This window comes from Triturus cristatus, chromosome 11, assembly GCF_964204655.1.
Source record: "Triturus cristatus chromosome 11, aTriCri1.1, whole genome shotgun sequence".
Lineage (NCBI taxonomy): Eukaryota > Metazoa > Chordata > Amphibia > Caudata > Salamandridae > Triturus > Triturus cristatus.
In genome coordinates, this window is record NC_140594.1 from 804,935,498 (window position 1) to 804,947,967 (window position 12,470).

The window sequence follows — 12,470 nt, forward strand, 5'->3', positions numbered from 1 at the left end:
CAGGGGTCCTGCTTGCAAGCTGTGCTCGCTCTCTATACAGTATGGGGGCCAGGGCTGCTTTGTTTCCCGGTCTGGCCCTGGGGCCTTCAGCATGTGAGGTGAATGTGTCAGTGGAAACACTTAGCAAGGACACTGCAGTGGGTGTCTTAATGGTCACCTTTGTTATATTTATATTTATTTAATTAACATTTTTCGATAGCATTGCTGCACCAAGTGGTATTAGTGCACTCTACATTGTGACTGTCATGTTATAGAAGAACACTCATAGGGTGAAGCAATAATCACTCATGAAAATACTCGATACGGGTGATCATTTCAATATTAAGCAGTTTCCTACCGGGAAGGAATTTCAATTAGGTGCAGTTTCAAAAGTTGCAACTTTATTAGGATATAACAGCTGGTGAAAGTATGTATAATTCAGAAAGAAAAGTGTTTGATTTCGCCTAAAGGCCACAGGACCGCTGTTTTCACTGCGGCGGTCCGACCACCAACACTACGGCTGGTCCACTCGCCGTATTGTCTCGTGGTGGTAGGACCGCTACGAGATCACTGCCTCAGCCAAGATCAAGGATCCCACTTTGGCGGTGGTCTGCAAATGACCTGAATATACTGGCAGTGCCGATGTTGGCACTTCCGAGCATATTACAACCTGCATATGCACTGCCCTTTTCATGGCCGCCGAATCTGGTCCTGGGCGTACGTGCAGAGGGGACACATATTGTGCCCGCCTGGAATTGCACCCTCATTTCTGCAAGGTGTGGCATGCACTACATGGCTCCTGCTACACTGTGCGGGAATGAGGGTGCAATTCCTGGGGGAACAACATGTACCCCCCTGCATGCACCCCCAGGCCCTGAATCGACAGGTGGCCCTGTTAGGGCCCCCTTGCTTCCATGTCCCCCACCCTTTTTATGGCAGGCTCACCCCAATGAAAAGGGCATTGGAAATTAAAGTCGGAATATGCTCGGCTTTGCCGCAGTGGCACCACCAGCCTACTCATGGCCCTTTCCGCTGCATGACGGCCGCAGGATCCTGGCGGAGGTTAAGGTCCTGTGGCAGTCCGTCCGCCACACTCATAATACTGCAGGCCAACACACAGTGATGGTTGGAGCGCCAACGCAAGTACGGTGGTTCTGTGGTTCACCGTACTTGTAAGAAGGCCCTAAATAAACTTGAGTTTGACCCTCTCGTAGCTTGACACCAAAGCAGCCAGTCTTAACTTAGAGTCAATGTGCAAAGTATTTATGCATCAATAAAACAGTAAAAAATCGTGAAAACATAACACAAGAAAAATCCGAAACTTATTTAAAAGATAGAGTAAATTGTAATTAATGAAATTACAGCAGAATTACAAAAATCCAATAAGTAGAACCAAAGTAAATTTAATTTTGACTTTTTAGGCACAAATAACACAAAAAAGCACAAAGCGCCAATTGTAGTTAAATGGCAGGGGCAAAGTCAAAACTTCAGGTTGAACATGATGGAGTATGGGTCGGATACAAGGAAGAGGTTTGTCTAGGCAGTTTTGAAGAAAGTTGGTGAGATTATGGTGGTCCAGGTCATGCAGAGGAGATAGGGTGAACTCTTGCTGGTGCAACAGATGCACTGAAGGCAGAGCAGGATGCAAAACAGACACCAGGGGGCATATTTATGTGAATAGTGGCACAGGGCAGTGCACAAGTTACCTTGCTGCGCTGCGTAACAGGGAAAGGACCGGAATGCGCCGTATTTATCCAATAAGACGCATTCCTGTCCTTTCCCCCTGTGCTGGCACTGTTTCGGCAGCCTAGCGCCAACGTAAGCACCCTTGCATCATGCTGCAAAGGTGCCTGTGTTGTAGGCAGGAATGTTTTGTGCAGGAAGGAGCACCTTCCTGCACAAAAAATCAATTTAAGTGGTTTCCTTATTCTTTGTGGGCAGCAGAATACACTGAAAGAGGGAAAAACTATCTTGTAATGCCTCACCTGCGGAAGCGTATATTTTTGGCACATTCCTAGGTTTACCAGATTTGGTAAATCTGGGAATGTATCAAAAACCATGGGATGTGCGTGGGAACACCCACCACAACGCACAAGGAACAACTCTGTGGTGCAGAGTAATGCAATGCAGGGATTTGTGCTGTGTTGCATTACTCGATATTTTTGAAGCCATTCAAAGCCACACAAAGCGGCTTTGTGTGACTTAAAAAATATGACTTAGAGGTATGAGTTGTGAATTTACCAGGTTGCGTGGTGCAAGCATGATGCAAAACCCTCATAAATATGCCCCCATGTTTTTTGGTCTTTCTCAGCATCCTCTTTTGCTTTTCTAAAATAAACTCCAAAAGCTAGATTTTATTCTAGAAAAATAAAAGAGAATTGCCCGTATTGTGAAGTACGTTTTATTCCTGCTGGTCAGGGTCAATGATTCTGTTCCCTGTACATGACTGACATGCCTTATATGGAAATTAGTGTGGAGGGGAAGCGGCTTGGTAGTTTGGGCTAGACTGTTCCTAACGAAGCAGGACCGTGGCTCATTTGCATATGGCTGATCTCTGTCGAGAGTGGCAGAGTGGAAAAACTGTTGAAAGCAACATGGGTAATCAACAGTGATTAAGATTAACTCAAGTCCACCCCCCCCATCAATGTTTTATTCTTCACCTAGTGAACCTGGGCAGGGAAATTGAGTGGTGATTAGTCTTCCGTAAATAAGGTGGGGCAACCATCATCATTCCCTGGCAGTCCTTTGACTGGTGGACTATAGGATCAAGGGCTTCTGCCATTGGAGTTGACTAATACTTAACTGCCAGAAACCATGTTGTTCACTGATATTTAAATTGTACGGGAAACTCAAGTTGGTGGATGGAAAGCTGCAGTTTTTTGGCAGATGCTCTGTATCTGCCAACCACTAAATAACCTCCTAAATCTACTTTAGGTGAGAATACATACTGTGGGGATTACAAAATGGCAAGTTGAAGTAAAAGAGATGCTGTTTTGCTAATGGCTTGTCTAGAGTGGAATCTAAATAGTGGAGTAGTTAGTGGAAAGCGGGAAAGGTATGAATAAGCATCAATTTGCAGACCTGCCTCATAAATGTGAAGACCTGAGAATAGGTGCCCCTGGGTCAGTTGAAGGATTTTGAGTATGCCACAAGTGGGGCGCCTCAATAGGAGTATGGGACCCAAAAATCCATTATCTATTAAAAAACATGAGTATTTGCATGGCTGCTCATAAAAGTGCATTGAGGGTTGAGAGTTGTTCCTCCAATGTTAATGTATAAATAAGATACTACAAAAGTGTAGATCCATTTTAACGTACCTGGAAAAGAAAAAAGAAGATCTGTGTTTCCTACTGAAAACACACCTTGACATCTGGCTACAAAGGTTACTTGTGGTAGAGAAATATAAGACAGATGGACAAGGATAATGGATTAACGGGTTAGTGATTCAGAAATATGGGTTGAGATATTTATTTTCTACTTTGAACGCACCAGTAACTGATCAACTGACACCCTGAAGGAGCTTGCAGTAGCCTTTTCACTGTATTCAACCCACTTCTTTTTAGAGGGATTTTAATTTTGTCATGTCCAAAGAGGATAAATGGGGGATAGCTCACAGAATTGATAAAAATGCTTTTCTTATAATCAGAGCAAATGCATTTTTGATTGAGGCATTGAGTTTAATTGATATCTTGGGATGCCAGGGTATACTCATTTCAATGCCTGCTTATCCATAAGGCAAAAATTGATTGTTTCATGATTTCTAAAAGTTTAGCCATAGCATACATGGAAATTTACTGATGCTCTTTTCTAACCTTAACAAAATAACATTGGAGGAAACCTGATGGGACTCCAGGGTGGGAGCGAACCTCAGCAATGCAGAATGGATCCTTTAGTTCTATATGACCTTGCGAAAAAAAATATTGTCTAAACACAAGAATTGTTTCAAATGACTATTGGCAGGGCCCAGATCTCAGTGGAGTGAAAGCATTGCAAAACATTTCTGCACAGGGTTGCAATTACAGAACCAATAAAATGCAGGTATGTGATGTAGATTATATGATTCTGGTTAATTAAAGAATTGGTTGACTATCACTTGAGTTTAATGTCAGTATTAAAGAATATGGCCAACTGAAAGCGGAATTAGAGGTGACAGTAGGACATAATAAAACATTCAATTCTAGGACCTATAAAAAAAGTGATGTGACTAGAGCAACACAGCTAGGAATTTTTTTTTTGTCCTCATTTTGCAATACTTGTGTCAGGTTTTGATATAGGAGACCAGTGCTGCTATTTCAACTTTCCTAGACCAGCAACTCAGACTTTTTTTTTTTGTTTTTAACCGAGAGTTTTCTTTGCAATTGGAAACCTGGTTATCTCCTAGACACAACGGAGGAGACCAACCGCCCTTAATTGTTTAGAATATTGCCAGGATTAAAATCATTGGACTTGATTTTGGTCACAAAAATTAGAGAAATGATGGGGGGCGGAGCTAGCCGGCAGCGATGGCGGACGCGTGAGTGCGGAGCTCCTTGCTGTAACCCTCACACGATCCGCTCAATGATCCTGCCCAACGGTGCTGCCTAGCGGGGAACGAAGGGGAATTCTCCCTCCTTGGAGCGGTGTTGTCAGTGAGGCCCCCCCGACAGGGTAGGGGGCCGAGTGCGCAGATCGGAGGGCCGAGGCTGTGACTGGTGGGCAGGCCCGGAATCCCCGGCCTCTCCTGGAGACATCCCCGACGTGCGTGCTGCGACGTGCGGCAGCGAGACCGGCAGTGGACCCGATCCCACGGGCCTTCCTCTGGACCCCCCCGCCGGAGGTCGAACCAGCGGAGCGGACGGCTCTGACGGACGGTGCCCGGCCCTGAGACCCATGCTGTGACATCCTCTGGACCAGGTACGGGCAGGGAAGGACGACCTGGACTCGGTCGCGAGGCGGTGCCCTGAGGCTTGGGTGGATTCGAAGACGGCTGCGGGACGCCCGGACGGCAAATTCCCAGGAGCGCCCCGGGGACAGTGTGGCGGTCAGGCTGAGCTGGGGGACTGCTGAGCAGGGTGACCAACAGTGGGCGCGGGGACAGCGCCTGGCGCCGGTTTTTGGAGGTGCGGTGGGCACGTTGGCCCCTCTTCCCCCCCCCGGGGCTGGAGGATCATTACTGGCGGGCCTGCTGGGCGCCCCGGGAGACGTGAAGGGCCTGGAGTGGCCCCCTAGGGTGCACCTCCGCCTGCCTTTCTGGAGGTGCCTGAAGATTGTACGGCATCCCGGGGTAGGGTGCATCTACCGCTGTGGTGCACCCTGACGTCGATAGGATCTACCTGCGGGGATCGCCTCTCCTGACAGCGCTGACCTGGGCCGGGAGGTGGATCCCGCTCGAGAGGTGGCCGAAGAGGGGCGCCGGAGTCCTATGGTCCCTAGTGTCAGATGGAAAAGCCCGGACCTGGGGTAGTGCTTAACCTGGACGGCAGCCATGGTGAAAACAGATAAAACACAGCCCAAACTTTCCTTCGACCCCCGTAGGGCAAAGGGGCCGGCCGCGGAGAAGGCCGAGGCGGCGGCGGGCGGCTCTGCCACGGGGGCCCCGCGGAAGCGGACATCCGAGAGATGCTGGTGGCGATGGAGAGGGGCATCCAGGGCAGTCTCACCACAATCGACGCCAAGCTTGACGCACTTACTTACCGAATGGACCGCATGTCGGAGCGTGTAGATAAGAATTCGGAGCGCATCGACACGACGGAAAAAAGGGTGTCCCAAGTGGAGGACGCGCAGACGGAGGGTGACGCGGAGAGGAAGCAAATGAGCAGGCTGTTGCAGGTCATCCAGGACAAAGCGGAGGATTTGGAGGCCCGCTCGAGGAGATCTAATATCCGTATCACGGGGGTCGCGGAGACGACGCAGACCGGGAAGATGGAACTCTTCGTGGAGAAGCTACTGCGTGGCCTCCTGGGGGAGGACGTGTTCTCTCCCATGTTTGTTGTCAAAAGAGCGCACCGCTCGCTGGGGCCGCGTCCGAAACCTGGGGCCCCGGCGAGGCCCATAATTGCAAAACTGTTGAACTACAGAGACCGAGATGTAGCCCTGCGGGTGGCCAGAGAGAAGGGTGCGCTCCAATATAAAGGCATGGACATATCCATATTCCCCGACTTCACGGCTAGGGTGCAGGAAGAGCGCAGACAATTTGCTCCATATAAAAAACAGCTTAGGGATCTGGGCCTGGACTACGCGATGCTCTACCCTGCGCGACTGCGGATCAACAGACAGGGCCGTTCCCACTTTTTCACCGACCCCAAGGAGCGGCATCGGTCCCTGAAGGACTGGTCGAAGGAGCAGCGGGGTGGTCAGCGACGCCAACCTGACGCCCCGGAGGGGTCCTCCCGCCTGGAGGAGCAGGACTAGCCCGTGAGGAACTGTCGGACTTTGGGCACGACGGGGCGGCTTGCTTTTGCTTAGCGAGTGGGGGAGTGATCGATGGCCTGGCGGCGGAGGAGACTTTGGAGTTACCCGCCTAGCTGAGTTTGGCGTAGACATACATGGAGACACTGCAGCAGCCTCTTGGTGAGACCTTTCTGACATATTGGGTGGATGGGTGTTTGGAGGCCCTGCGGCGCACTTTTAAGGGGCGGCAATACGTTGAGCCCGCTCAGAGCCTGGCGGAGGTGATCCAACTCCTGGGGACCCTGGGAGCCCTTCATCCCCCCCTCCCGGGACGAGGTATGTTATTTGCTTCCCTGACCCTGAAGTGAGTTTACCCGGGTGGGGGGCTGGCGGGCGGGGGGGGGGCCCCGGCGGACTTGTGCTGCGTAGCATTTGGCCTGGTTCCTCTGGGGGGCGCCCTGAGTTCATCCCCGGTCCCCCGGGGGTAGTCCGGGTGGGGCGGCGCACGTTGGGTGGTATACGAGGGCGAGGCGGGGAAAGTCCGTTACTGCACAGAGGCGCTATCTAATTGGGAGTTCCTGGCGCCTAGCTTTCTCTGCCCCCACGCTGCGGCTATCGGTGGCCCCCAGTTGGGGCTGCCTTGGGAAATGTTCTTGAGTGATGTTTGTGGTTTTGAGGGGTGGGGGGTGGAATTGGGGTCCTGTCTGGCCAGGTTGGGGGAGGTCGGCTGTGGGAGGGGGGGGAGGTAGTTATGGGGGGGGTTTGAAAAGTGGGGAGGTTGGGCACACTGCGCGCTGCGAGGCCTAAGTTTCGGTTGGTTCCTGGTATGCTGGCGGGGGAGGTATGACAGCGGCTCAGTCGGCGATCTCATGTGTGAAACTCCTTCTGCCGACACGAATGTTGAGTGGATGTTGCGATGGCTGCCCCCGATGTAGTGACTGGTGACGGTAATCCTGGCACTTTAAGAGCACTGACGTGGAATGTACGAGGACTGAATGACTTCCGTAAGCTCCGGAAAGTGCTGAACTATTTCCACAGACACCACATTGACCTAGCCTTAATACAGGAGACACACCTCCCCACAGGGAGTAAAATGCTCTCGGCACGCGGCTTGGCGGGCAAGAGCGTGGCGTCCGGCTTCACAACACACTTCCGGGGGGTACTCACGTGGGTGAACCCGACCTCTAAATTGAAGCTCACGGTGCTGGAGGCGGATCCACACGGACGTTACTTACTCGCTAGATGCACAGGGCAGGGCCACGACCTAGTGGTGGTTAACGTGTACGGCCCAAACTTTGACGACCCTGAGTTCTACGGTACGCTGGCCGCACTTTGTAGGCAGTACGAGCATGCAAGACTGGTGTGGGGGGGCGACTTCAATTTTATATTCAACCCGTCGCTGGACCGATCATCGGGGTCGGTGAGGCGTCCGGCGACTGCGGCCGTGCGCATGCAGGCGGAGATGACTAGGCTTGACCTGGTTGATGCCTGGAGACACGGCCATTCGGGGAAGGGTGGCTTCACGCACTACTCCGCACATCACGACGTGCACACCCGAATCGATTACTGGTTGGTGTCGCGCTCCCTACTGGCGGCGTTTAAGGGGTGCATAGTGCTCCCCCGTACGCTCTCGGATCACTCCCCCCTCCTCCTGACCTTGGCCTCTCCGGTTGGGCGGATTCCGCCGTTCACCTGGCGCCTGCCGCCAAATTCGCTGCTGAACGAGGTCTTCAGGGGGGAGCTAGCGGAGGACATCGCATCCTTCTTTGACCAGAACCTGGGCTCGGTACAGAGTTTCCACACGCTTTGGGATTCCTTCAAAGCGTACATACGCGGCATAGCTATGTCCAAGCATTCTAGTGTCCTTAAGTGTATCCGGCAGCGCATGCGGACCATTGAAACGCAGTTGGCACAGCTCGAAGGGCAGTTACTGCGGTCCCCAGCAACCGGGGTCAAAGAAAAAATCCGCGAGTTGGTCTCAGAATACAACAGCGAGGCAGACAGAGAGGTGCAGCACATGGGCAAATACGCAACCGCCCGTACATATGGGGAGGGTGAGCGCCCGGGTTCCTTGCTGGCACAGTTACTGCGTAATCGTAGACGGCCCCTGGTAGTTGAGGAGCTAGTCTCCCCAGCAGGCGTAGTACTCACGGACCAGGAGGAGATTGTGGCTGAATTCAGAGCGTTTTATGCAGACCTCTACTCCTCTAAGTCGTCACGGATGGAGGAGGAAATAGATGATTATCTCAGCTATATTAAAATGCCCTTCTTGTCGAACTCGCAGAGGGAGTTTTTGATGCTGCCTAAACAACCCGACGAGATACGGGAGGCACTGGGGGGCATGCGGACGAGTAGTGCGCCGGGTGCGGACGGGTTGACGGTGGCCTTCTACAAAGCATTCCAGGAGGTGCTCCTGCCCCACCTGATCGCGCTCTTTGATGAGATATGCCAGGAGGGGTGTATTCCTGATACCATGAGAGAGGCACTTCTGGTTGCGGTCCTGAAGCCCGGGAGACCTCCTAATTTATGTGGGTCATACCGGCCCCTTTCACTGCTCAACGTAGACGCCAAGCTGTATGCTAAGGTCTTGGCCACGCGCCTGGCGCTCTTGGTCCCGGAGCTGGTTGCCCCGGAGCAGGCGGGCTTCATCCCATCGAGGAACCTCACATACAACATCCGCACGGTACTGGGAGCCATGCAACATGTGCGTCCGGATTGCAAGGCGCTGTCGCTTTTCCTGGACATGGAAAAAGCATTTGACTCCGTAGAATGGTCGTTCATGGTACGTGTACTCCATAAGTTGGGGCTGGGCGAGCCCTTCCTGCAGATGCTGGGGGCCTTGTACTATCGTCCCACTGCTAGGCTGCGGATTGGGGATCGTGTCATGGATGCATTCGACATCGGCAGGGGAACTAGGCAGGGCTGCCCCCTCTCTCCGCTCCTATACGCCCAGGTGGCGGAGCCATTGGCTTGCGCTATCAGGGAATACCATAGACACGAGGGCATCAGCTTCCCCACTTACATGATCGGCATCTCAACCTATGCTGACGACACGCTGCTGTATGTCCGGGACCCGGAGGTGAATCTCCCTTCCATCCTCAGGGAGGTGGTCCGGTTCGGGGCACTGTCGGGCCTGCGGGTTAACTGGAGTAAGTCGTTAGCGTTCCCTTTGTCGCCGGTGACCTGGCCGTTCCCCATGGAGTACCCCCTGCAGTGGACCACTGATTCGATAAGGTACTTGGGGATCCAGCTGCACAGGGACCCGGAGGTGCTCCTTCGGGAAAATTACGGAGTGGCATACACCAAGTTAGTTGAGGATGTGGAGGCGTGGAATAGACTGCCCTTGACGTTGCTTGGCAGAATAGCCATCATGAAAATGGTGGTCCTGCCCCGGTTCCTGTTCCTGTTTAACAATATCCCGGTTGTGTTATCTAAGGCCTTTTTTAAGCAGCTCAACCAAACGCTTACTGCCCTGGCCGGGGGGGGCAAGCAGCCCAGAGTCCGATGGGAGGTGCTGACGCTGCCGTACGAACAAGGGGGACTGGGGGCTCCAGACCTAGAAAGGTACTACAGAACAGCGCAGGCCGCGCATCTGCATACGTGGATTCATGCTGATCCGGGGGTCCCCCATGTGACCCTGGAGAAACTGTTCGCGGACCCGCTCCCCTTACCGGCTGTTGCCCTTCAGCAGGTAGATCGCAGAGTGGGCAGTCTTGACTCCCTTAAAGCCACGACGCACGCCTGGTGGGAATTGGCGAAGGCCTGGGGCTGCGCGATTTTGTACTCCCCGCTGCTACCGGTGGAGTGGGCGGTGTGGCTCCCCCCGCTGCGAGAAAGGGGTGTGTTACGGGCGTTGCACGCTCTGGGCATCTCAAGGATGGAGGACCTGTTCGTTAACGGGGCGGCTAGGGCGTGGGACCAGCTCGGGTCGGCTCCGCCGGCTCCCATGCCATTGCAGCGTTTTCAGTTCCACAGAGTGCGAGCTGCGCTCTCTACCTTGTTGGGGCCGGGAATGGTGGAACCTCCGGAGGTTCCGGAACTTACTTATGTAATAAAGACTTATGTAATAAAGACCGCGGCGCCTGCCAAGCTGGTCGCGACGCTCAAAAAGCTGGAGGACCAGTGTATGCCGCGCCGGTGTGAAGCGGTGAGAACTGCGTGGCAGACAGACCTGGACATGGATGTCACAGACGATATGTGGAGGTACTGCTGCGCCAGCACTAAGACGGTGTCCTTGAACGGCACAGATTGGTGCATTTTAAATTCTTGCAGCGGGTATATTATACCCCGCAGCGGTTACATAGGTATGGGCTGCGCCCAACTGCGGAGTGTGAGCGCTGCCACCATCCGGAGGCGGATTTCATGTTTATGGCTTGGAGCTGCCCGGGGGTTGCCAGGTTCTGGGCGGGGGTGTTCCGGGAGCTCAGTAAGATACTGGAGGTTGAGATCCCTCCTAGCCCCGCTTTGGCGTTGCTGGGGTACTCTCGGCCCCTCCGACCGGCGTTGCGTCGCCTGGCGGACATTGCTCTGTTGATTGCCAGGAGAGTGGTGGCGCTTTGATGGATGAGAGGACCTCTGCCCACTGTGAAGCGATGGGCCAGCGACCTGTTGTATTGTAGTACGCAGGCGGAGATATATAGCGAACTACTGCCACCCAAAAGCCGCCCCAAGAATTTTTGGGGGTTGTATAAAGCGTCGTTGAAGACCGGAGACCCTGCAGCGGATGGTCAGGGGGAGATACTAAATGGGGAGCTCAGTGGGGGGGTGACGGCGGCCGGGGATGCCGAGCATGGCCGGCGGACCGGGGAGGAGCGCCCAGGAGGCACTCAGTAGCACGGCATAGTGGAGAGCGCTGCATGCAGAGAGTGTGGACGGACGAACCCATGATTTGGCTAGGGTCGGGCTCCCGTTGGTACAACATTAGGGGTGAGTGTGCTGCTAGAGGGAACGTAGACTGGCTGCGGGAGGGCACTTTGCCTGGGTTTGCCAGGATGGTGGGATGGCAGATGCGGGTAACGACACAGAGACATGGGGGTAAGGCGGTGCGTGTGTGCTGGGAGGGGTGGGAGGGGGGGTTAGGGGTACGGTTGGAGCTTGCAGGGGATAGGCCGGCGGTCGGTGCCCTAGTGGGTGCGTGTGTGGCCACAAGATCTACTGCCATGCTATCCGAGGGCGGGGGGTCCACCGTGGTCGTGTCTGCGGATGGGGCACTGCTTGGGCGCTACTAACGTATTGAAGATGCAACGCCGCCGGTCCTCCGGGATGTCGGCTAAATGGCTGTGTAAGAGTGATCCTAACTGTTTACACGAGGGGTTTCCCCCCCTGTGTTGTGATATGCCCGGAGGGCGACTGTACCTGCATTGTTGCTTTGAGTTAATAAAGACTTGTTGAAAACTTAAAAAAAAAAAAAAAAATAGAGAAATGCTCCCATATTTCCCAAAAATCGTATTTTTTTCTAGGTCTTCCACTTCTATCTAATTTGTTCACTCTACCAATTGATTTCCACCAATCTAAGTGGTTGGGTGGTGTAGTACAAACCCAGTTAATACATATTTCTCTACGTGCCAAAAGGATTAACACAAAAAGTAAATTCTCTTTTCTTAACCCTAAATTGCTTATATTTACCTCTGTTTTATAGATCCCAAAAATTACCAGTTCCATACTTACAGTTATTTGTTGACCGAAGAGGTCCGTCAGTGTCTTACCAACTTTTAACCAGAAGTCTTCGAGCTGGGGGCACTGCCAGAACATATGTATATCATCCGCCTTATCTTCACCGCATTTTGGGCATTTTTTCGCTTGTTGTTGACTTTTGAACTTTGAAAGTGTCTTTGGGGTCCAATAGGCTCTGTGAATGGTGAAAATGTGATTTCTCCTTAATGCGGCGGACTGGATAATACCCCAACATTTCCCCATTGATACTTGCCATATGTTCTGAAGATCTGTAGTAGGCAGTGAGGTTCCCCAGGTCGAGTCTGGAGTCGCAAAGTTTTCTTCTCCAGCTGTTATTAGAGACCAGTACCACAATGCAACCTCTTTTTTCTGGAGGCCAACTCCGAGCATCTTGAGTTCCAGTTGCTGGTTACCCTTGAGTGGTTCTGTTATTGAATTTATCCAGCTCA